The 25,895-nt window shown below is 25.3% G+C and overlaps 1 protein-coding gene across 2 annotated transcripts in view; it reads right to left on the reverse strand.

Moving 5' to 3' along the window:
• LOC132921630 (lachesin-like) overlaps window positions 1–20,654 on the reverse strand; it is a 140,411-nt gene extending 119,757 nt beyond the window's left edge. For both annotated transcript variants that reach the window (XM_060984765.1, XM_060984764.1), the window contains exon 1: window positions 20,443–20,654. The gene's annotated coding sequence lies outside the window, so the exon portion shown is untranslated. The remainder of the gene's footprint in view (window positions 1–20,442) is intronic.
• Window positions 20,655–25,895: the final 5,241 nt, after the last annotated feature.

Raw genomic sequence — 25,895 nt, forward strand, 5'->3', positions numbered from 1 at the left:
GGTTCATGTTGGCTATTATATTGTCGGCGATCAAACGGAAGTTTAACATTTTCGACCACAAAACACGTATTATAAAATATATAATATTATTATTATTATTATATTTCATGCCATTCCGAAAAATCGTTTAACAAATACGAGATAAATATAATAGCGTTCGTTCGACTTTTAATTTTATCTCGCAGCGGAAATATGGGGGAAGAAATGACGGATTAGAGCGATTTAAAAAAATCTACATAATACCATAGCCACTGTTATATCATAGTACTATCGTATTGATCAATCGCGGTTACTATAAATATTATTACCATTATTTAAAACCGGTCATACTGAAATCATTTTGTATTAAATTCATAATAATATCGTTTTCACGGATACGAATTTGCATTTATTTATTGATAGTAACTTGATCGGAGTGATTCTATTTTAGACGTTTTTCGTTTTCATTAACACGACTAATCGATGTAGATCGCCAGGCTTGGTATGGACCGGCAAGTCACGGAGAAAATCTCAGTAGGCTGCTCAAAACATGGGCCGGTTATTCTCGTTTAGTAGTGATTCTATGTTTTATGATAATGATAAGTCAGTAAAAACATTAATAGAAAATATAATTGATTTGAATCGTACTGTGTCTGTATAGTTGTGACCAAAATTAGAAATCCAAAATGTCGGTAGGTCGATACGTTACCCATCCGGCGCTGTAGGTCACTTAGAAACGTATTCGATCGCGCTATATAGTGATTATATTATTGAATGACCGTTTTGCACAAATATGAACAGACGATGACTATACCCAATACACATGAATAATTAACAGCTGAATATATACATAACAATCATATTATTATTATTATTATTATTATTATATGTATATGAACGTCATTAATTATTACAACACATTGACAATATTATTTAAACGCCTACTACCTCCACTGTTAATGCAATTACTAAAATGTAAACGTTCAACCCAACATACTAACGTTTTGACCGACACGATGCGAACGATAAGACATGGTAACCATTATACGTCTGATATGTCTGTGGTTCTCAAAACATAATATACGATACTCTATCTTGATTTATATTCTATAAATAGAAAATAAAGGGCAAAATAATGAATACGTCGACGTCAATTTTTATTACTATCTCGTTCTTAGAAACTTATGAAACACAACTTTATTAATATATCCACGAAGATACTTAAATATCAATATGACCTAGTAAACCTAATTTTAAATAAAAATAAGATATCAAAATAAAAATAAAAATGAATTGACCTACGTTTACAAAATATGTGTTAGATAATAAATTAATAATGAATAAAATGGACACGAATAAATTGTTTAAAGGCAAAAAACCCAGATATTTTTCAAAAAAATAGCATTCCATTACTTCAAAAAAATATATTATAAAACTGAGTTGAAACAGTTATACACCTAATATAACACAGTCAGTTTGCAATAATATTCTGGTAAATATGAACATATTTTATATTATATTTTTACTGATTTATGAGTCACTACATTTAACTAAAATAATTTCTAATTTACGTAGTAATATAAATATATAAATATGATAATATAAAATAAATTTAAAAAAAAAATTAATTGCACTTTAACTACGGAGTTTTTCAAAAAAATACCTATATAAGGAGACTCTGTGCTTTGGTTTTGAATTTATAAATTAACCAACATAAACAGTGTTTCAAACTATACATTATTTAAAAATCTTATTTCGTCATTCAAAAATTCCTTTTATGAGCCTTTTTTAAAAACATGAACTTTGGAAAATTCTTTCTTAGTGCACTCCTATATGGTAGAATTAAAGTACCAAAACAATTTTTCTAAAACAAATAAAAAAGTTTCTATCTGTCAAAGTTTTGGTTGTACGTTGATTATAATCAGTCAGTCAAAACTACTTGTTTTGTATACACAGAATACAACTCCTTATTAACTTTATTTAAGAATTTTTTGGCTGAAAATGTCTATAATGTACTTAACTATAGATATGTATTATTATATATTATTTCGTTCGAATAAATTTTACGTTTCTCATTGTGATTTTCATTGTAGCTCATCACATCGGTCTGGTTTCTGTGTTTCAGATGTATGCTACATATACTATTCCTATGACAAACATTAAAACCGATCAGAACAAATATAATAAGAAAATCCTTTATGTACTCGTCTAAATCCTGAAACACTACTAACCACATTGATCTCATTAACGTCAATTTTTGTACAATTTCATTACGAGAGTTTTATAACAAAATACGATATTTATTTATTTATTACTCGTCTAACAATGATTTATTATAATACTATCTCGAAATCTCCTTCATATGATCTTTAAAAAATATGTTGGATTGGTTTAGATTTAGTTTTCCAGGTGGACTTTAAATCTTTTAATAATCCGTTCTGACTGAATTCGGCATTACAATTCAGGTATATAATTTAACAGTAACATAATCGTTTGATTGTTTAAATTTATATTTTTATAAACTATTAATTTTTGTTCTCAACTTAAATATATACATTTATATTCTTCCGGAAATCAACATTTTTTTTTCAGAGGTTTTAATTTGACTCAATGATACTTCATTATTAAGAAATTATTAGAATTTAGAATTTTTGAACGCGTGTACACTTATATGTTTAATTATGAGTTTTCTGAATTACAAATGTATCTTGTCAGTTAATCTTATTTTACGAATACTTAAAAAAAAAATTACAAATGTACAATTATTGTGTATTATTTTTACCTTCGTACTTCATCACCAGTTAAAAACATTACGAGATCATAATGAACAATATTATCACGAACACTTTGTAGGAGATTATCGTGAAATATAACAGAAGAAGTAAAAACAATGATAATCAGTCCATAGCCAGTGAATGAGAATGAAAAATGTAGATTAAATTAAAAAATGCGATTATTCGTAAATCGTGTATTATTTGTACCGCGTACGGACCACGAATTTTTCGGATTCATAGAGATAATTCGATTTCGACATCAATGATATTATTATGATTTCTATGAATGGTGAGATTATTATTATATAACTCGATAGCCGATACATACGTGCAGCCGTTATAGTATCGATGTACTGTAAAGGCTTATTTTACAATTTACAATAGCCGGGTGGTATTCTGCGAGCATAATGCAATAGTATCATCCATGCAGACTAGTAAATACCTAAAAACACGATTTTTCGTCGGAAATCCACGGTAAATACGGGACAATAATAATATTATATAATCGTAATACGATGATAAATATTCCGCTGATTTATTTATTTATAGTAGTTTTTTATTTTTGTAATAACTCGCGTATCACTAAAACTTTTCACTGCGCACTTACAGTACTATAGTGTATGACGTATACGGTTATTACGGTGGTTTACGAACATAATGGTGAGTAAGTGTCAAGAGTCGCGATATTGCGGTGCAGTTAGTAGGAATATAATATTATGTTTATACGCACGTGTTATATAACGACGTATTACCATAACGACCCAAACTCATAAAAATAATACGTATATAAATCGTGTTTGGGTTGAGCACATATATAAAGTTAGAAAAAAAAACGTTTGTAGATGCGTATGCGCGCGTATCATACATTAGTATTTCGGGAATGGTCGGACGTCGTGGAAACCATATTATTATTTTTATTATTATTATTATTATTATATCAGTTCATAAAAACCACGATTTAGTCGTGTGTATCTACATTATATAATAAATATATAATAATATGATATATATTGAGACGAACAAAATATAGAATCGATCTGCTCTAATCCGACTACAAAGTAACCTTAAAAACAGAAATATTTATGATGTTATATACAGAATAATTTATTGTTTTGCGAGTAGACAAAACTAAACACACATTAGATAACCTATAGGTATCTCCGATCATCGAAACATTAAATACCTAGATGCTCAATACATATACATTTTAATGTATTATAATAATTCTCAGAATAATATTCAACTAAAAATCTATGTTTTCATTTAAAAAGGTAAAAAAATCTTTAAAATGTATAAAAATAAAATAAAAATAACTTGTATCACTTCAAATTATCTAAAAATGTATTTATATTGGTTTTTATGAATATTGTTATAGGGAATGATTTATTATGCAGTTATTTAAATTATGACACTTGGTAATATTTAATCTACAACTAGGTGTGTATTATTACGATCAGACGATTTTGAAAATTTTAAATTTCTTATACAGATTAATATTTCTTACTATACCTAATCGCTAAATCATAATTCCCGTGTCTTCTAAACTTATAAGATAAAATAAAATTATGCTTTAAATATAGTTATTTATTCAGAAATTCGTTCAATTTTTGGTCTATAGAAACATAGACATTATCAAAAAATCACCTGTTTAACAACAAACTTAAAAAAAAGAAAAAGGAGTTCTTATTTGAAATGAACTTGCATCACTTAAAAACATTTCTTAAATGGTATAAAAATTCTATTGAAAATAGGAGTTTTTAAATAAGTACACTGCAGGAGACATTAATACATCAGAATTTCAATTAATGTATTATAACGAGAGATGAGATACTAGGTGTAAAATCTTGTACATAAGTAGAACAATTCAAACATAATATTATGATCTTATGTACCTATACTAAATAAAAATATATAATTAAATAGTAAATACATAATAATAATGTGATAACGTCGTGATATTTGGACAAAATCACGTAATTAGCGTGGTAAATTAATATTATGAAGCACTACTTGTACTGAGTTGTACCTAAAGGAAGGTAAATAACAAGAGTGATAAAATAAAAAACAACCATATACGACAATATATTTTCATTAAAACGAACTTAAATAATATTATTAATTATTATACGCATTATTATGTGCATAATATAATACCGAAAACCGAGTTCGAGATTAAAAGCGAATATACAAATTTATTAATAACCGTGATTAAAGCGGTTGCGGATAAAACTTTAATGTGGATATGATACATAATACATAATATGTACAGTTTATCTATCAATTTTTAACGATAGGTAACAAAGAAATATCGATTATACATTTATAAATATTAATTACCTATTTTCAAAGTCCTAGAGAGTGTGTAATATTATAATATTGGATATTTACAACAATAACCTCCTAAACAAACTCTAAAACAAAATATCAAGTAACGACGATTTTATCAAGCCAATTTTGCTATAAATTGTGACGAATCATTATTGTTAGTCATATCAATAAATATTATGCCGATAATATCCAATAAAAATTGACTAAGAATCGATAATTCTAATAACACACTGCACTGTTCATGTATATAATTAATTAATCTAATGTAAATAATGTTTTTTTTGTTGTTTTAGGAAGACAATATACGAATAACCTACTGCTTTTGTGCCTTCTTCAATTCAGATTATCGGAAAGTTTCTAACGTTAAATGAGAATATGGTCGCTCACCAAATACCCAAATCATTTTAAAATCATCAAAATATAATATTAACTTAAATTTAAATTATAGTGAATATATAAAACAATTCAAAATTGTATAATTCTATTTTAACAAAAACAGATATTTATTTAAAACAGTAACAAAAATATGCCTAACTAAGAACTCAATTAAAAAAAAGTACGAATATTATAAACCAACTTACATTTATATTAATAATTTATTATTTTTATTTGTCTTAAATGGTATTATATTCATAACGTACAACAACGATAACATTTTTTAGTCACTTGAATTTAGTGTATAGCTAATAATTTCTTCTTTGCGATTTAAAATTTAAATACTGCTTGGCCAAAACTAATAAAGATTTAAATCGTGGATTTTTTTGTAATGATAAAATACGAATATATGATCTGTTTACGTTTAGCATCATTCAGATCATCCACACAGTTAATTAAATTATATATATATATATATAATTAAGTGTATAAAATCACGAATCAACATCAAATTAATATACCGCGAGTTATCATTTCGGGTTTACACTAATTTTATAGTTCATTAGCATCACATCGTATTAATTTCTGTGGGCATGGGTTAAATGTTTTATCGTAATGTTTATTAATTCTACAGCATTCGAAACAATTACATTGGTAAAATATATTATATAAAATGGTCGAAAATACCATTGATCATTTGTGCTTGATTATAAATATTTGCGCAGTCAACAATCTTAGTCTGCAGACATTTTTAGTGTGAGCGTTGTGAGTTCAATGTTAATGATGGGAAAAAAAGCTAAAACAAAAGTGTAAACAAATCAAAAACTATTTCTATTAATGTTTTGGCCACCGCCAACAGCTCCGTCGGCATTTTAGTAAAGTTGGAACAATTACTTTGTCGTGGATGAATGAATTGCCAAAATCAAAAATATACCCAGTACGACGGCGAAACAATTAAGCACTCTTTTCGGGTCAAATGTATAGGACAATAAGTGCCATATAAATACCTAATCAAAGGGGTTGACCTTTTTTTTTATTATTATTATTTTTACATTTTTATTCTAGGGACATTTTTCAAACTTTTGTTCTTCCGGAATAGGGGGCTGTCCCCGACAGGACGCTGGCGACTGGGGAGGTAGGTACTTATCCAAATTATATATTCTGTAAACTGCACACCAAGTGCACTTGTTATACGGCACTTGGAGTGCCTCGTTCAGGTTAACCGGTAAATTAAACGACTATGAAAGTGACAGTACCGACTGTATAAGCACTTGACTGACTTTCGATAATGCTCCTTCTCTTCATATCCCAGGACATTATTATTTGTGTGCGACTTTTTTTTAATAACTGTTTTATGTGACGTCTTGAATAGCACATCAGAATCATAAATGTATCTACAAAATTGATAAATCGTTGTATTGGTATACTGTTGTTATAATACTCGTTATTTATACAAATAAATATGTACGAATTTAAAAATCTTAATACGAATTTTGAGGTATGTGAATTTTATAAGTAAAAGATATTAAGTATTTATTTCAAGTACAATATGAGTAAAATCAACATAATTATACGTAATTTTTATGAAAATATTTATCAATAATTATTTGTTTATAACTATAAATAACGACACATTTCTAACATATTATTATAATTATGTTTATTTTGTTTTAGTGCATCAATAATTTTTATCAGTAATCTTATTAAAATATAATTTTTTTAATTATCCTAGGTACCTATCAAGCATGTCAAATTAAACCATGTTATATTAAAAACAAACGGTGAAATGTTGACGTGAATAAAAGTTATACTAGTAAAAAATGTTTATCGAAGAATTTAATATAAATGTTTATTTAAGCCAAATATATGTGTTTATACATAAATCCTATCTTAAGTGGAAGTGCAAAATCCAAGTGATGTCACTTTCTAGGTCCTCTCCCATTCCCCGTTTCTCACTTGAATCTCATTTTAAGTACATTGTTTATGATCTACCAGGTACTACTTGTCAAATACAAACACGTTTACTAATGTTATCCATCCCAAATCACAATATTTAAATACATATTTCATTTTTTGTATGACTTATTTTAAATAAATATTACTAAAAATTGATTTAATCGTCTAAGTATAAAAATATCTTACTATGGTTTTTAATAAATAATTAAATTGTTTCAAACAAATTTTAATAAGTAGTTTCGTTGTTCATTGAATTGTATATTAAAATATAAAATTATAATCAAACAACTACTACTTGTATAAATTCCATTAATTACAATTCGTTTCAAACAAACATTTTTTTGATGGTAAATATTATTTACGTTAAGCCATTATAACAAAAACTAACTTTAAAAATATGTAATGTTAAAGTACTTTGTTTATTTATTTGATACTAAAATTAATATAGATAATCATAATAATAATATTAACAACTAATATAACTTTGATGTCAGTGGCATAATTTAAATGAAAATATTTGAAAATCGGTGAAATAATATATTTGTGTTATTTATTTTAAAATCATTTTGTTAAGATTGAATATTGTGAAATATAATATGATATAATATAATAATTCTAAATTATTTTCACAAAAACAACATTCTTAAGTTGGTTTATAGTTTATGCAAATTGTACATGAATTATTACAGCACGTTTAAAATATAAACTCTAAACGAAGGTAGGAAAAAAAATGTTCACAAACCCCTATTAAGCCAATAATCTGCTGGCGGTAGACACGAGGGTCAACTATTTTTCTCGCATCCGATAAATTTAGTATTTAGAGAAGTGCACTTGAATGCAACAAACAAGCCTTAAAACGATTTTATTGCAAACGACAATATTCGTTTAATCTGTCGTACAAATAAACTCAACACGTTCTCGCTATGAACATTAAATGCGCATATTCCATCATTTTATGGCTAAAATCCGAGGCTTATAAAATTCCGCATTGACGATAGAGTGCCTGTAAAAATAAAAATAGAAAAAAATTACAACAAAAAGTTTTTATCCCGACATGTAAAAAAAAAAAAAACCCGTCCTCTTGCTTGTAGTAAACTATAATAATAATAATTATTATTGTTATTATCATTATAATTACTGTAGAATGCAGATAGTAAGAACAAATCGTAATGCATATCAAAGAATATCATATACATTATTTTATTCTGTAATCGATAATGGTATGGTACCTATTCTATATTCGTATCAAAGTTTGATCTGCTTATTAGTTATTTTACATTCTGAGCGCATCGTTGATTGCCTTGATTTTACAATGATATGACGTGTTTTTTTTTCATATCTATTTTTTACTTTTTTGTTAATGTAAATGAAGCCGTAACAATATAGATTATCGGTTTCGTGTCTATATATATACAATAAGTAACTAAACAATTCACGGTATTTTTCAAAATAATCAGAAAAACAAGCAAAAGATAAAGAAAAATAGCAGTTTTTACGCAAAACCAGTTTTCGACAACGTCGACATTTTTATTTTTATTAAAGTCCAAAAATTGTCAACAACGTATAACTGTAAATAGATTACACCAAATAATTCTATAATCCCTAAACATATATTATATAACTTTCAAAATATTTTGAATCTTTTTCAGCTATTTATAGGCATGAGAAATTTTAATTTTTTTAATTATTGACGATAAACTGTTCTGCCAAAATCCTTAAAAATGTAAAAAAAAAATATTGCCATAAAAATTTTTTATACACCAATTTAAATATCTCAAACTTTTATAAGCGTTTGATGTTAGAATTGAATTATGTTAAAACACAATTGCGTTTGAATTTTGACGAATTTCATAAAAACCACAAAAATTCGCAAATGATTTTGTAGTTGGGAATTTATAATATAAACTTATATTTAACTTTAACTTAGATACTAACTAAGATTTTCAAATTTAAGTTTTTCTATATATAATAATAAATTAAAGTTTACCGAAAGGTACATTTTTTATAAACGTTTAAAATTTTTACGACTGAATATTTACCCTAAAATAACTACTATTTCTCCTAATTTTTGATATTTTAATATAATTATAAAACGAATAACAATAGATATACTTGAATTTTTCTGCAAATATTTATAATAATATCATTTCTATATAAAACAAAATTTTCAAAATATCTTGAAGTATTTATAGGCATAACAAATTTTTGATTTTTTTTCGAATTGTTCATAAAACAATATTCACTAAGTTAAAAAGTTTGAAAAATATAATACTATGTAGTTGCTCATTCATATAATTATATGTAACTCATTAAAACCAAATAATCTTTAATATAATAATATATAAGAACAATTTTTTTATAGACATTTAAAGTTTAAATATAATATTTAAACAAAGAATAACAATTGCAGTTATTTTGTAGTAATTCAAAAATATTATTAAATAAGAACTTAAGAATTGTATGACGTATATTATTATATTTTTTATGTAAAAGTGACACAGTTAAATATTCAAAACATTTAGATTAATCTTATGCTATAAACCATTAAAACTTGGAACTATTTACACTATTCTACAGTAAGTCGGTATTGCCTCAAAATGTATCAATAATATTATGATATCTAGGTACTATTATAAAAATATAATAATATAACTATTAAATATTAATAATATGATAATGCCATATTTTAGGACAGGTAAAAAATAATTCCTACCATATTACTAATAATAATATAAATAATATTATTAATATTAACATACACAGTTTGATCTTCTACTTTCAGAACCGTTTTTCATATACAAATATTTATCATTGAATTCAAATTTAACACATCTATTACAGTGAATTAATCTATGATGATGCGCATTCAACACCTACTGTACAGCAGAGTGATTACCTATTTTTCCTTTTTTTAAGTTTACATTTAAAATTTTCAATATTTATTTATATGTAATTTATTATTATTATTATTATTCCTTTTAACAACTATTGGAAATTGTATATTTACGGTGTTATTTTATTACGATCGAATTCTAATTAATGATCTGTGAAGTATTCTATTCGTTTATTTTTCTAAAATAAATAAAAACATAATATAAACTTTTATTAAAGTATATTATAAATCAAAGGTTTGGTAATGTAATAATATAGTTGAACGTTCCACGAATAAGATTTCTTTTGACGATTTTTCGCCTGAATAAGCCGAGTTGAACCAAGTGCACTTAAATTAAAATATCACAAAGTAGATCATAAAACATATTTTTCACCGTAAAGTGCCCGTAGTTGATCGATCTGGATATCTCACTGACGCTGATTTGTATGATTAACTCGTTTCTTATGGCCAGTATAGATCATACAATTATAGTCTAGTAACCATTGTCTGGCAAAATGGAAGTGTCAAGCGTGTTAAAGTAAGGAAAGTAAAAAGTAGGAAAGTAAAAACAATAAATAAATACTTAAAACCATACTTAAATGACCATGTTTTTTTATTACATACTTATTAGAATTTTGTCCATCATTATTATCTGCTTATATTTTGTAAATATTTTATAATTTCATTTCCTATGACCACACACGTCATAGCGTCAACTAACTGTTTACATGTACGATATGTTGTATAACCAGCTCTCCTCCCTCTATATGTGCTTATTATGCTATTCAAGTCAAACGCCCTTGTCACAATAACTGTGATTCATCTAAGTGCGAAGGATTCTTAGTCGTTGACAAGTGGCAGATATTATTTAACTTCACCGCTTAATTTAGCTAACAACAAGTGGTATTAATCATAATTTTATCTCATTCCCCAATGATGAAATAATAGTAGATCTATACGGTAATAAAAGTTATTATTTTTTTAAATCACAAGCCTTCTCGATTCTACCGTGATACGAGATAATTTTAATCACCATTTTACAAACGAATTTACTTATAACGATATTTCAAACAACGTACTTGATTATTTTTCTATCTTGTGTGTGTAATATTATCGGTATAGAACGAACGATGCCTGTCACAACAATAATTCGATATAATGACGATATTATTTTTAAACAAAAACAGTCTTCAAATTCGTCTATTTCGTCAATCTATCGTTGTTATCTAGTTTTTTATCAACTTAAAAACTTGTACATGAAATTAATAGTCCAACGGATCACGGAAAACATACTAAAGTTTCAGTATTTGATGTGATTTTAACGATCATCAATATATTGAATGACGTCTCTATCATTGCAATAATAAACTGTTTTCACGATATTGTGTAGTATTATACTGCAGTAGTAAACTATGAAACAGAAAATTAAGTTAGTAGCAATGATTTGGACATAGAGTACTTTTCTGAAGATAGCTTATAATATTTTTTCGAATTTAATACTGTTCTATTGTAGATCTCAGAATAACTGAATGAAGAAGAAATACACAGGTATATTTTAAATGCAAATGATGATTTTTCACCTTCAAATATAAAAATTTGGCTATGAGTCTGAAAAAATTGTGTATATAAGTACTATATATTTCAGAAGTGTTTTTCTTTTTTAAATTAAGGTCACACAAACTTTATTTACGTGTATGGTTTATAGAATGGTATGTCAAATAAATTAATTTATAAATTTAAAAATGGATAAGACTTTTTTAGAAATTCATATAAAACAAAACTTATTATTTCTAAAACCTTCTGATTATATAGGTCTATTAAAGATCATAATAAATTAATTTAAGTTAACCTAACTTTGTATTATTGAGACAGTCACGGGAGACCTCTGCTTTTGTTTATGTTTCTGATAAAGGCGTCGATGAACTTAAGTGACTAGTAAATTACACTTATTACAGGTTTAGACAATCGGCAAAGTTTTATTTTGCTTATGGAATTTGAGTCAATAATAATAAACTGATTCCAAACAAAAGAAAAATTATATTATAATATACAAATTTAAAACATAATTACAATTGCTTCTAAAAGCATACAAATTTGTATATATATTGTATTACCATGGACGAAGTGTCATCAGTGGGTGGCTTCTTCACTCAAGATTTTCCTCCTGTAATATTATAGCCTATATTCTTATTGTGCCTTGTGTACAGATTGTATATATATTAATAAAGAAAAAAAAAAAAATATTGTATTACCTATATTCTTTAGAAAATCAAATTCTATAAACGGTTATTATACGTAGGTTTTGGAGTAAATAATAGTGTAATAAATATAGATAAATATATATTAATTTGTATTTTTTATTTACATATTATATATTTTTATTCAAGAATATATGTGTTAAAATTTAAAATTAAACAAGAGTTGTGTATTATACGTATATATGTTTTCTATATTCTCTAAAAGGAAATCTATTCTTTTTAAGATTATACATTATTTTTTAATCTTTTTTTTATTATCTATTCAATTACGAAACCAAAAACGTTTAAATGTTACTTGAAATTGTTAATTTATTATAAAATATCTATATAAAGTATCTAATGATATAAGTAAATATAAAACTAAAATAATAAAAATGTTAAAAATATTATAAAATCAAAAAAACAACTATTCCTTATTAATTTTTATAAAATAATAAAAATGTTCACAATATATTTTAATTATACAATTTAATATTAGTTTTTCAATAAATAGCAAGAATAACAGATAGTCAGGAGCATCTTTGAGTATATTTCAATGGAACTACCCTCAATATACCATACTCTGTAAAGTTATAAAAAATCTCAGCTTTGAAATTTAAAAAATTCGATGAAATATCGAAATTTAACACACTGAATATTTCAAACTGAACGTTTTTTTTCATAAAATTGTAACTTTGCTGTACATTTCTGAATACTCTAGTTTACTTCAAAATTAAAATACGAGAAAACCTATAGTGGACCTTAGTTAATAATCATACCTTTAAATAAAAATGTTAAGCATTGATAAAAAGACAGCACTTCTAAAAAAAATTAACATATATTTTATAATAAGAAATTTAAAACTATTATATTTAAAAAAAGTTTAAACATTTAATTTTTGTTGTTATTTTTTATTTAAATAATCAGTTCTTGAACTGTACTATAATGCAAACCTTAACGATTTAATGCATCAAACTATAATTCGTAATAATTTTAAATATAATACTATATAATAGTACACTATTGAGGATTTAGAGTAATGTTAAAATACATTTTTTAAGTAATTCATTCAAAATAGATACAAAGTACAAACATACTGAGAACACAAAGTTAGATTAATCATATATAAGCTTATGGAATAGCCTTGAGGAGATACCAAGAGAAAAAAATCACTGACGTATGACTTGTAAAATACCCTCTAGAGATTCTCGGAAGAGTGCGTTGGCATACGCATTTTCTTGTTATCTCAAAATATACACATTGCTACAATTTCATAAGAAACATTAATACGGTTTATGAATGATTGTTTTACAACTTGCTAGATCGAAAAAAAAAATATATATACATATAATATATACACTTGATTTTATATACGTGATTTTCTTGACATATTTTCTTTCGATTGAAAAAATATGGCGAGTTTTTTGAATAAATCATTTATAAAAATAAACCACATAACATTATAAACAGCATAATGTACTTCATGTTTTCATATTTAATGTTTTTATTTTTCAAGTTTATTTTATAATAAAACTTCATCATAAGTGACTATATACAAGTAATAACGCCCTATAATATGGTCAAAGAGGACAATACCTAATTAGAAAAATAAGACAAAAAAATAAACGATAAAAATATTATTTAATTTCATAATAAATCAATAGCTATAATACACAATATTACTTTTCGGATAATATAAAAAAATGTAAAATGATAACTTAAAACATTTTAAATCGCTTGGCAGATTAAAAGAAATTTTTTTACGGAGTTAACATCGAATACAATTATATTTAAAGGGCATTATGACTATTTTTTATGGCTGTACAAAGTATTTATAGAGCGGAGAGTATGGTGAGGTATGAAAGGTTAAAGGAACTTTGACTAAGAGCTCAAGACAATCAATTCAATTTTTATTTAATAATTTATATTATAAGAAAAGAATATTATTATTAAACCATCTATCTATGAGAAATTGAAGGTGTTTAGTTGTTTATCTTATGTATTATAAAGTGACAATATTTCCTAATGTTTAATTCGTCATATAATATAATACATATTAACTAATTTACTTTAATTTAGTAATTATGAAATATGATTGTATTAAATCATTGGGTGATTAAATTTGAACGTAGTTTGTACTGGAAATAGAATAAATTTTACGTGAAGTTGGAGTACAATAAAAACATGATTATAGATTTTCATAGGGAGCGCAAACAATATTATGCACATTAATTTTATACTTCGACTAACTAAATTATATCGCTCTATATATTTTCATAAAATATAAAAATAATATACATAAATCATATATATTTCAAAAAATAACTTAGTACGGTTATAATATAAACTATTATATTTGCAGAAATTTAACACTGGAAAAACTTATGTTGAAAAACGAATATTAGACTAAATTTTAGTAGATTATACGAGATTTAACAACATTATATTGAATTTCCTTCCGCACACTTGTTTAATTTTACATTTGTAAAGTTGGACTTTATTTGAATATGAAAACAATTATTTTCAAGTAAGAAAATTGTGTAAGAAAATTAAACTCCACGTCAATCACGAATGAAATTATGATTATAATTAAAAAACAGGGTAATCCATTATTATTATGACTATTTTGTACTACTATAATTTATAACTGAAATATTTATTTCATTATCCAAACTACTTTCAGAATATCTTTTAATCCAAAAACATTGTTGTGGTCATTCATTTTTTTTTATTAATTTTAATTTTATAATCTTATTTCTTCAGTCGTTAGTTTTTATGAATTTTATCATAAAACACATTTTTTTTAATATTGTTTATATGATGATTAGGACTATTATTAAAAATTATAATAATTAAGCTTATCCTGTAAGTTCCTACTGTTCTGAAAAAAATTGTTGAAAACATTATTATTACATATTTTTTCAATTTTTATAATTATCCTCATTTCCTATTATCAACACAAATTGATGAATTGTAAGAGCTAATATCTTCAAATTAAATCCTAAACTTTAACTATCTTACTTGAATCATAAGAAATTAAAAACTTTTCAGATTTTATTAGCTAAATTAGACTGTACAATTAATTAAAACTTCATATACCTAAACAAATAATACTATCTGTGTATTATGTGTATTCTTAATACTATTATATATTATTAAAAAATAAATTGGATTTATTTGTATATATGCGAATTAAAGAAAATAAGTTTAAATCACTTAATTTCAGTAAACGAAATTTCTTATTTGTGTAATTACCATATTGGTGTTACGTGGTAGCTACTGTATAATGTCTACTTCTGGTACAGTGTATCGATGATAAATTAATACCAAACAGAGAGATAAGAGTAGATTTTAATATTATTAATAATATTATATTTTTATATTAAGTTAACATAGATTGAAATCAAATGTTAATATTATAATCTATTTTACTCTGCCGATGACTGGGTAGCAATAAATGGAGCAAGCAATGAAACGAGTCTATGTCGTAAATGTAAAAGGTCAAAGAATTATTGATATTAATTTTGTAAAGTAATAAAAAAAGTATCACCTAAATAATGAAAATCAATGATAATACTTCTTACGAATATAAGTAACGCGCGTCTAAGATACAATTTATATTATATGTATAATAAATGTATATTATAATAATAAAATATAAATATTGTTGCTAATAGTATTTAATACCATTTCATTTCATTTTTTTTATAGATAATAAGTGTAAGATAAAAAAAAACACAAAATTAAAATATTTCAATAATTTTAAACCTATTAAGAACATTTTATTTTCAATAAGATAGCATAACAATAGAAACGTTGGTAAAATTACTTATTTCTTATTAAAAATTAAATAATAATCTAAAAATAGCAAGAAAAATTTAAAATATTTTGAAAATTATATTATTATTTCTATTTAATACTTATATAAATATTTAATGAAGATTTCAAATCTCTACTGTTATACTGTTATTGTTTTATGAATTAAAAAAAATAAACAGGTTTTTTTCTAACTGTTAATACCTAAGCCTTGCCGTTGTTCCATATTTTTTGTTATTCACCATAGTTACTTAATAAAATACTGGACATTTTTTACTTTTGAGCTATCAAAGTACTAACTAGATACAATTTGTTATCAGAAACTAACCTTAAAGTTATAGATTGAAACATATTTACTGTTATAAAAATTGATCAGATACAAAAAAATATCTTTAAACACACAAACACATACACTTTATTGTAAAACCAATAGATTATATATTATCATATCACTCAGTTCGAAATCTAAAACTAAATCCGTAATTAAAAATAAAAATAATAATTTTATAAAATTTAATTAAAAACAAATATTAACTATCATTTTAAGTAAACATATAACATATATAATATTATCTACACGATATAATATTATGTACACAATAAAATATGAATATTTTTTTTAAATATAATAGTTATTTTAATCAACTGATGTTTGGATACTTGTTTAGATAATTAAAGTTTTATGCCACATTTGATATTTTATTAATAATTTTGGTTGTAACAAATTAATAAAAAATATATTATTCAATTGTTTTAAAGTTTGTGAGAAAAGAACATATATAAACTATAAAATCAATTTGCACTTTTAGACAAACAAAAAAACACCGAGATCAACGTTAAATACTATGTTGACAAAATGGAAACTTCAAACATGAACATTAATAAACGTACGTACACATCAGGAAGTAATAATCTATTAAAACTATAGTAACATTAAATTTAATCCAAAAACACACAGCATTATAAATATTTCGGATGTTCATTAAAAATAATAGTAATACCTCAAACTTTAAAATCCAGTGTTGACGGTTACCTTAACGCGTTTAAAACATCATGACTGCCTTAATTAGATTGTTAACAAACATATATATATCAAAATATTTATTGAATGTAATCCCTAAAGCTTAAAAAATAAATATAAAATTATAAAATTACATTAATAAGGTTAATTTGGTTCAACGTGGTTATGATGGGTTTTCCGTAATACAATAAATTATCCTTTGGAAATATAAACGGTAATTACAGTTACAATACTTGTAGTAAGTAGTAATGCCTAATTCTATTCTTTACTTCTGAAATGTTTATCGACCAAATAATTGCAACATTTTTTCCGCAGACTTAATTATTCTGCAATTTTGAGAGTTTCTATGTCTAATAAGATATGTGGTTTTTATTTCATCATTTCTATTGATTCTCCCCGTAGCCTATGGATATGAGTTTTAATTTAATTTTTAAACTGATTTTAATCTCTTGCCTGTATGCTTCTCAGTTATTAATTAATAATCCTAGTTGGAATTGTACTAATAAGACTACATATACGTTAAAACTATGTCATAAGAGTAACATCTACAGGTTTTAATAGTTGTACAAAATAAGATAGACACCTAACTTTTTAAATAATAACATTGTATGAATCATAAACCTTTCAAAATATATTGAAGAGTGTTATACAAACTCAAATATATATTGTTAACCATCGAGATTAGAAATATACCAAATATAAAATAACTAAATAGTAAAAAGTGAAACACTTTTTAAATGTAAAATTTTTTTTTTTTGTTAACCAAAAAGAAGAAATAATTTTGGAGTGTTATTTTCAAACTACAACTTATTTAAACGAGTATTAAATGTATTTTATTTAATTATTACATTTTAAAATATTATACGCACATAATAATATAATTTTAATAATTTTGAACAACCAATTTTTTTCTCATTTTATTTAGTTGACGTCTTATGATTTCATATTATGTAAGATCGTTCAACAATTATTTAAATAATAATATTTATATTCTTCGTTACCATTGTAGTTTTTTCCATAATGTATGAATAATAATACTAAAAATTCGTATGTTAAGTTACACAAGTAACTTGGTGAATTCTTAATAGATTTAAATGGTTCTTACAATTTAGAAATTAAAAAAAATTTTAGTCAATGACATGACTCTAAAACATTATGAAGGTTAAATTTAAACGTTCAATCATAGTTTTAAAAAAAAAAGTATCTTAGGAAAAATTTACAAAAATTTCAATTATATATTTCAATTCATCTAAATCATTACTTTATTTATTCAAAGATCTAAATGGAAAAAGCAGTTTTTTATACTGAAATATAGTTAAATTACTTTTTCTTAGAAATAACAAATATAATGCACTAAAAAATATGTTCAGATTTGCAAACTTATAAACATTTTGATAGGTGACAAGCATTTTATAAGTAATATAGCACTGTATTTTATCAAAAAAAGTGTTGGCAATTTGATTACTCTTAACCACGATTTATAATATCTAAATATTGCAGTAAACTACGTCATACTTCATTTAAAACGTAGTAAGTGCAGGGTTTTTACAACTCATTTAATTTTCATCAATATTTAAGTAGGTATTTGTTTTCATTTATTTTTAAAACAAATTTTACTAGTATCATCTAAAATTCTATTTTGAAAATATAATTTATCACTATAAGACATGTTTAAAATACTTTTTAATAAATTTTAATTTCAATTATATACTGTTATTTTCATAATATTGTTAAATTGTTATTCTCAAATAAATACTTATTCTCATTTTAAACATAAGTTTAATATAAATATTATTTTTATTATTTTTTTAGTTCAGTTTAGTTTAAAGAAGAGAAATAATTAAATTACTTAAAATAACCTTTACAAAAATATGGAATTCTTTATTTTTGTTATTCTAAGTTTATTCTGTTTAAGTTCAAAGATAAAAATATATGCATCTTAACTTAAAATGTTTCAAAATTAATTAAATCATAATAATTTGGTTTTAAACAGTCAAAATATCACTAAAAATGTTATAATAAGTCTACGCATAATTAATAATTGTCCAAAATAATACATTATTTAATATTATTGATGTATTTGAACATTTTGAAACAACAAAAAAATAATATAGTATACGTTACTGTCATAAAAACATAATTAATATGAGAATAACCACTAACCATATACGAATAAAAAAATTCTAAAGTTAATGAATTAAGATTTCTATTGTATTATTTTATCATAGATAAAATATGGTTTAAATTATAAATTTATTACAATGTGATACAAAACGTTAACAAAATCAAAATTACTAATAACAATTTTACAACTGCGATGACTTGAAATCGTATGGCAATCGTTGAAGTACCTACTGAATGGCTATATTTTTATATAACAATAAAATCGTCTTTTATTACTATGTGCCCATAATTAGTTTTTAAATTTTTTTTTACTTTATTAATTTAAAAGAATAAGTATATCATACTGGTTTTTTTATTGAGTATTAAGACATTTTTTTACTTTCAATTGTTATTATCTAAAGAACTTAGTAGTACACAAAACATACATACATACAAACATAAATCATATAAAAATAATTTATTGCACTTCGAAATGCCAAAGTCTTATGTTCACCGTGAATAATTTTGTATTGTAATTATTCAACATTATTATTATTTTTTTTTTTTAATTATAAGTTAATTAAAAAATACTAAACATAATATTAAAATAAATATTTTAATTCGAAACTGCATGAACAATAAAATATATAAAATAATCTAAAATTGAATTAATTTAAAAAAATAAGTAAGTACCTTAAATAATATTTACTATTATAAAGATTCGAAAATCATTAATATCAAACACTACGGAGGTTGTTGTTTATGTGTTCTAATGTTAATATTACCAAAGGTCAGTAATTCTCGACCACCTCACTCGGATCCTCAAACGTTCGAGGACATGAATAATATAAGGTATATATTATTATCATAAATACATGACACGATAACACGTCGTGTTATTATTTTCACTTATAATATTATCCGACCGGTCATTATACAATAACGACAATATTTTATTTAGATATGACGGAGACGACTTACCAGAAAACGCGTGCGAGTCTCCGGGCCGGTTGGTCGGCGAGCGCCCCACGTGTTTGTTTATTACGATGCAATAATATTACAAAATATTGTTAACTATTGTTATTATTATTATTATTGTTACGACGGCGGCGGATACGCGTGTGACAGTGAACCGGCGACGACGTGACAACGTGTTGTGAGACGGCGGCGGTGGCGGCGGCGGTGTGTTTGGCCCGGAGCCGAATTAAAGAATGCAGAGCGCGTGCATCGGGTCCGCGGCGGCTTGTCGTCGAGCAGCCGCCGTTTCCTGGCCGCCCATTTCCACCCTGCCCGCCCATCGACGATCGCGAATCACGTTCGGTCTCTGCCGACGCCGCCGCGCGGGTTAATAATATTCTTCTTATTCGGCGGTATCTAAACCGGCGTGGCGGTAGTGGTCCTCCTGTTGCTCCGGTCACCACCGCTACACAAATCACGGGAAAAAATACTCTTCATCTCGGACACACACACACAGAAGTACACGAGCGCGCGCAACTCATGTCACCAAAAAAAAAAAAAAATATTTAAAAAATTAATTTATCATCGGCCAATACTGACTGGCGATTATATAGTACTTACGACGTATAAGTGCGAACGAGTTTAAACGAATGTCAACGAATTGTCTACATTCTTACACGAACATAGCAGATTATAACGAAGCGTGAGGTTTACTAGGATATACGTAAATTGTAATAAAATGTTGTAGTTATACGACGCGGTCTAATAATTAATACGAATCGAAAATAATGTTGCATATATTGTTAAAACGAATTTAGTTATTTATATTGATGACGTTCAAGTTTATAGTTAGTAAATGCTACGTACTTAGGTACCTGTAACACCCCTTTTCGGATCTATTCCTGATTATTGGATAATTATTTAACCTAAATTCGAGTGTGGCAATGGATACATCCGATGATTTTGTGTACTTCACAGCGCATCTCCTAAGGTTGGGAATAAACGGTATAACCAGTTGTAAAGGGTAGAATAATCATTCTCGCAAATTTTTTATTTTTGTCTTAATTTTATAGTTGGTTGATCATCATTCTCTATAAAAATAAGATATAAAACTTTTTTTTTAATCTATTAACTAGACGAGTTGAATATTTTTTAAATTTATATGCTCATTATCACAGTTTTAAGTCGTTATCGATATCTAATCCTAATTTCACAAAATCATGTTAATATTGCAATAGAAATATCGACCGATCAACGAGATTATTATGTTCCATTTTACATAGGTAGCGTATCAATTATCATTTTACATTATCAGTGACGTGCGGTGATATTTTATATTGGCGCTAAAAAAAATGTCAAGTTAAAACTTAAAAAAAAGGTATTTCATTGATAAAAATTACAATCTAAAATTTATTTATTTGGATAATAAAATCCATTCATTTTTGTTATTTAAAAAATTTGTTTATAACTTTATCATATAATTCTGGATTAATTTTTTCGTTGTGCAGGAGTTCATTTTTGATTGAATTTAATATCGAAGAACTGTGTTTCTTGTTCTTGTGTAGATCCTTGATACAATTCGATTTGTTTTACTACCGAAAAAGATCATTCAACTGAAGCCGTTGTACTAGGAATAGTTAAAATTAATTGCCCAAACTTTTAATACTTCTTGGAACTCCGATAATAAATCGTTCATCTTAATTTTTTTTTAACTAAATCATAAGGATTAATATTTAAAAATTCTTCAGATATTTATAGTTATACAATCAATTCGTTTTGTAATCTAATACAATTGAATATTTCTTCAACATTTGTTGTTGTTCAAAACCGCTATTATTCAATGAAACTATTTCCCATAATATTTCAAATAGATTTAACCTATTATTTTGCAGTTGACATTTAGTTTCTTTAATTGTTTTCAAAATAATATTTTCATTTAAGAATTTACCTGTATAATATAATAAAAATTTATTTATAATGAAAATAATTCGATTTACGTTTTAAAAAATATCGATAAACGTTCGACACAGCACTCTCAACCCCATATAAAAAAGTGAATATCCTCATCTACCGCAACCGGTCATTCCTATAATGACGACACGGACTGAACAATATAAAATACGAGCGCTTCTATAAAAAAAACTTACTATACGAAAAAATGCATTTAATTTCTTTCGAAGAAACTTGATAATAATTTTTTTTTAATTGAGTATTCAAATAAGAATTAATATATATAATTGTGATTTTAATGTATACGTCGCATTGTTATTTAACATAATGATGTTAAACTTTTAATCACTCCCTTTTGGGCCAAGCAAGCGTAGCTTACCTAGCTTGCCTTGACCGCACGCCACTGTACATTATACACATTACACGACATCAACATGAATCTGTTTCCATCGCAATGTTTGTAGTGTGTTTATTCACATCCGTTAGCCGGCGCGTCGGGTATGCAATTTCATTACATAAGCGTGTACGGGTTTTTCGAAAGGTATGTCGAGAGGCTGTCATCGGTAAACACATTTAATATGGGGATATTTTCTTACGACGACAATAACAGGTTACGTGCAAAACACCTATGTGGACACTTTTTTAAAATATTTCAGTTAACAATGAAAGATAAAAAAATGTGCAAATCCCCGAATTTATACAACAACGAAGTATCTGATTTAGCGTAAATGTGCTTACCTACTATAGTTATAAGTTTTCATAGTTAATCTGTTCAGTCACAGTCTTATATTTAGTACTAATATATTAAGTCTAATACCTATTTTGTTGGTTTAATTAACTGACGAAACCATTTAAAATAATCAGTTTATAACTGTTATTATAATTTATTTTTAAATAGTTTGTGTAGGTAAAAAAAAATAAAATGTAACACGTCAATAAAAGAATCTAACAAAAACTTATAAATCATAGCCATCCATGACTTACAACAGTATGACAATCCTCAAAACTATTTACAAAAATAAACTGTTTATAGATTATAACTTATTAACAAGTTCTAATATGAACACTGTGAAATTTGTTAAATACTGATTTATTCAATTTAAGACATTATGTTATACATACACTTACCAGCACCACTAATATGAACTCTAATTAGAATTTATAAATTAAAAAAAAAAGAATAGTAACATCTATCAAATTATACGATGCATGATGACTGACAGAAATGGCCTTTACTTCGTTCACTATATTTTATAATTTGTTTTAATTAATATAAGTGCAAATAAATTACAATCGGTTATTAAAATGCTTTTAATACGTTAAAATCCAGTAAACTTACTGCATTTGTTTTTAATAACAAAGTCCTATTTAATTGGAATGGTATAGCAGATCAGTGGCGTAGCCAGGATTTTAAAAGGGGGGGAGGTAAACCTAAAATACTAAAAAAACATAATCAACAATCAACAATAACAGTTCATTTTTATATCAAATTGATACAGCCACTGCCCCCCCCCCCTATGGCTACGCCACTGTAGCAGATTATATCAATATATATTTGGTTTAAAAAATATTCACGTTAATCGATAATTTCGTCCAATATTTTACCGGAAATCACCTGAGAATTATCAAAAATTGATTTCTCACCTTTTTTTCCTCTGCGGCTATTGTATTAAACATAGTGTAACCTTTATGAATTATGGTTATCAAACTTTTTGTACATTTGTTTGTTACAAATTTACTTTAAATGGATGTCTTGATCGAACATTTTAAATTCTTTTAGGTTTTTTGTTCAATTTTAATTATTGTTATTATGTCATAATATAATATATCAATATACATTGATACGTAAAATAAAGTATAATATTTTGTATTATATTTTGAATACATTTTTACTATTTAACATCACGGCAATATACCTATTTGATAAAAAATTTTTTTCTGTGTATAAAAAATACATTACCTACCTATGAAATAATTTTTATAACTATAGCGTCTGAGAGTTAATATTTAATAATATTGTTCGTTTCTATACTCATAAAATTCGATGTGTCACAACAGTTTTTATCACAACAATTTCAAATTAACAATAATATAATTTAATAACATTATAGTATTTAAGTATTTAATGCTATAAGGATAACTTAAATCACTTGCGTCCATAAATATCTTCTCATGTCATAGTATAAAACACAAATATAAAATAAATACGTGTTAGTCTATTAGGATAATTATTTATGTGAAAATAATTTCTATTATTTACGTGTGTGATAAATTTTTTTTAAAAAAATTCTGATAATTCATAGTAATATAAAATTCTTAAGTATAATATGTCACTTTTCATATAGTATGATTTGCGTGATTGCATGGCGGTAGTTTGCATTTATTTAAAAAAGACAAATAAAAGAACAATTTTATAAACCTACCATAAATGTAATTGTATAAGATTCACGCTTAATAGGATATAATAAGCTATCACAATTGCCATGAATATAATATCAATATATTATTTCATTAACTAGAAAGTAATGAAATTTCCAAGAAGGTGTGAAGTTTCCCGCTTTTAGATGTAAATTTGACGGTACTGATATTGTACGCGTATTACAAAATTCATAATTTTTACAAATTAGTGAATGTTATTACTTATTAAATATAATATCACATAATAATTGTTAATAATCAAATATAACTTTCATTTTTAATGTATCCAATTATTTACATTCATTTCAGAGAATGATAAAGTGTGGAACGACAGTTTTTAGAATATAATATTTGTTGCGTGAGTAATTTAATTGTACAATGATGATAATAATAATAATTATTATTATAATAAACAAAAAAAACCAAATTAAGAGTGATTGTTATGTATAAAGGGATACATATTTATAGATAAGGTGATCTATATTCTAAAATATTTTGACTATACAGTTTTATCTGAACGGGATAAAATCAGATACAAATAATACGTGCCTAATACTTGTCTTTGCACACCTATACCACCGACCTATCTGTGTAAATGTATAATATGTAATGTATTTGTGTGAATTGCTCAATCAGTGGTGGTCGCAAATACCGATTAATTATGGTCGTCAAAGTGAGTGTGTATATGTGTATTGTATCGTGTGTGTACAAGGTAGCTCAATTAATAAGTGGTAACTCAAATAGTAATTAACTGTGTGTATTGCTAGTTACAAATTAAAAATATATAGTTGCGATATTGTAATACACAGCAACGCGAATATATAAAAAAATTATCCTGCTGGTTCAATAACTAGAAATGTAAAATAAAATAATAATCAATAATTTTCTGTTTGGCAAAATAAATTTTTATATAAAAAAAAAAAAAAAAATTCATAGTGATGTGGAGTGGTACAACTGACCAGCAGCAACTACCCGAAACCTATATAATCATTTTCACACACACACAACACAACACAATATAATAATATTATATTAGAATAAGACGTTTTTTACAGCCTGAACAATATTAAAAACTTTGGCTATTCAAGTCAGGCCAATACTTATAATAA

The sequence above is a fragment of the Rhopalosiphum padi genome, chromosome 2 (assembly GCF_020882245.1).
Source record: "Rhopalosiphum padi isolate XX-2018 chromosome 2, ASM2088224v1, whole genome shotgun sequence".
Lineage (NCBI taxonomy): Eukaryota > Metazoa > Arthropoda > Insecta > Hemiptera > Aphididae > Rhopalosiphum > Rhopalosiphum padi.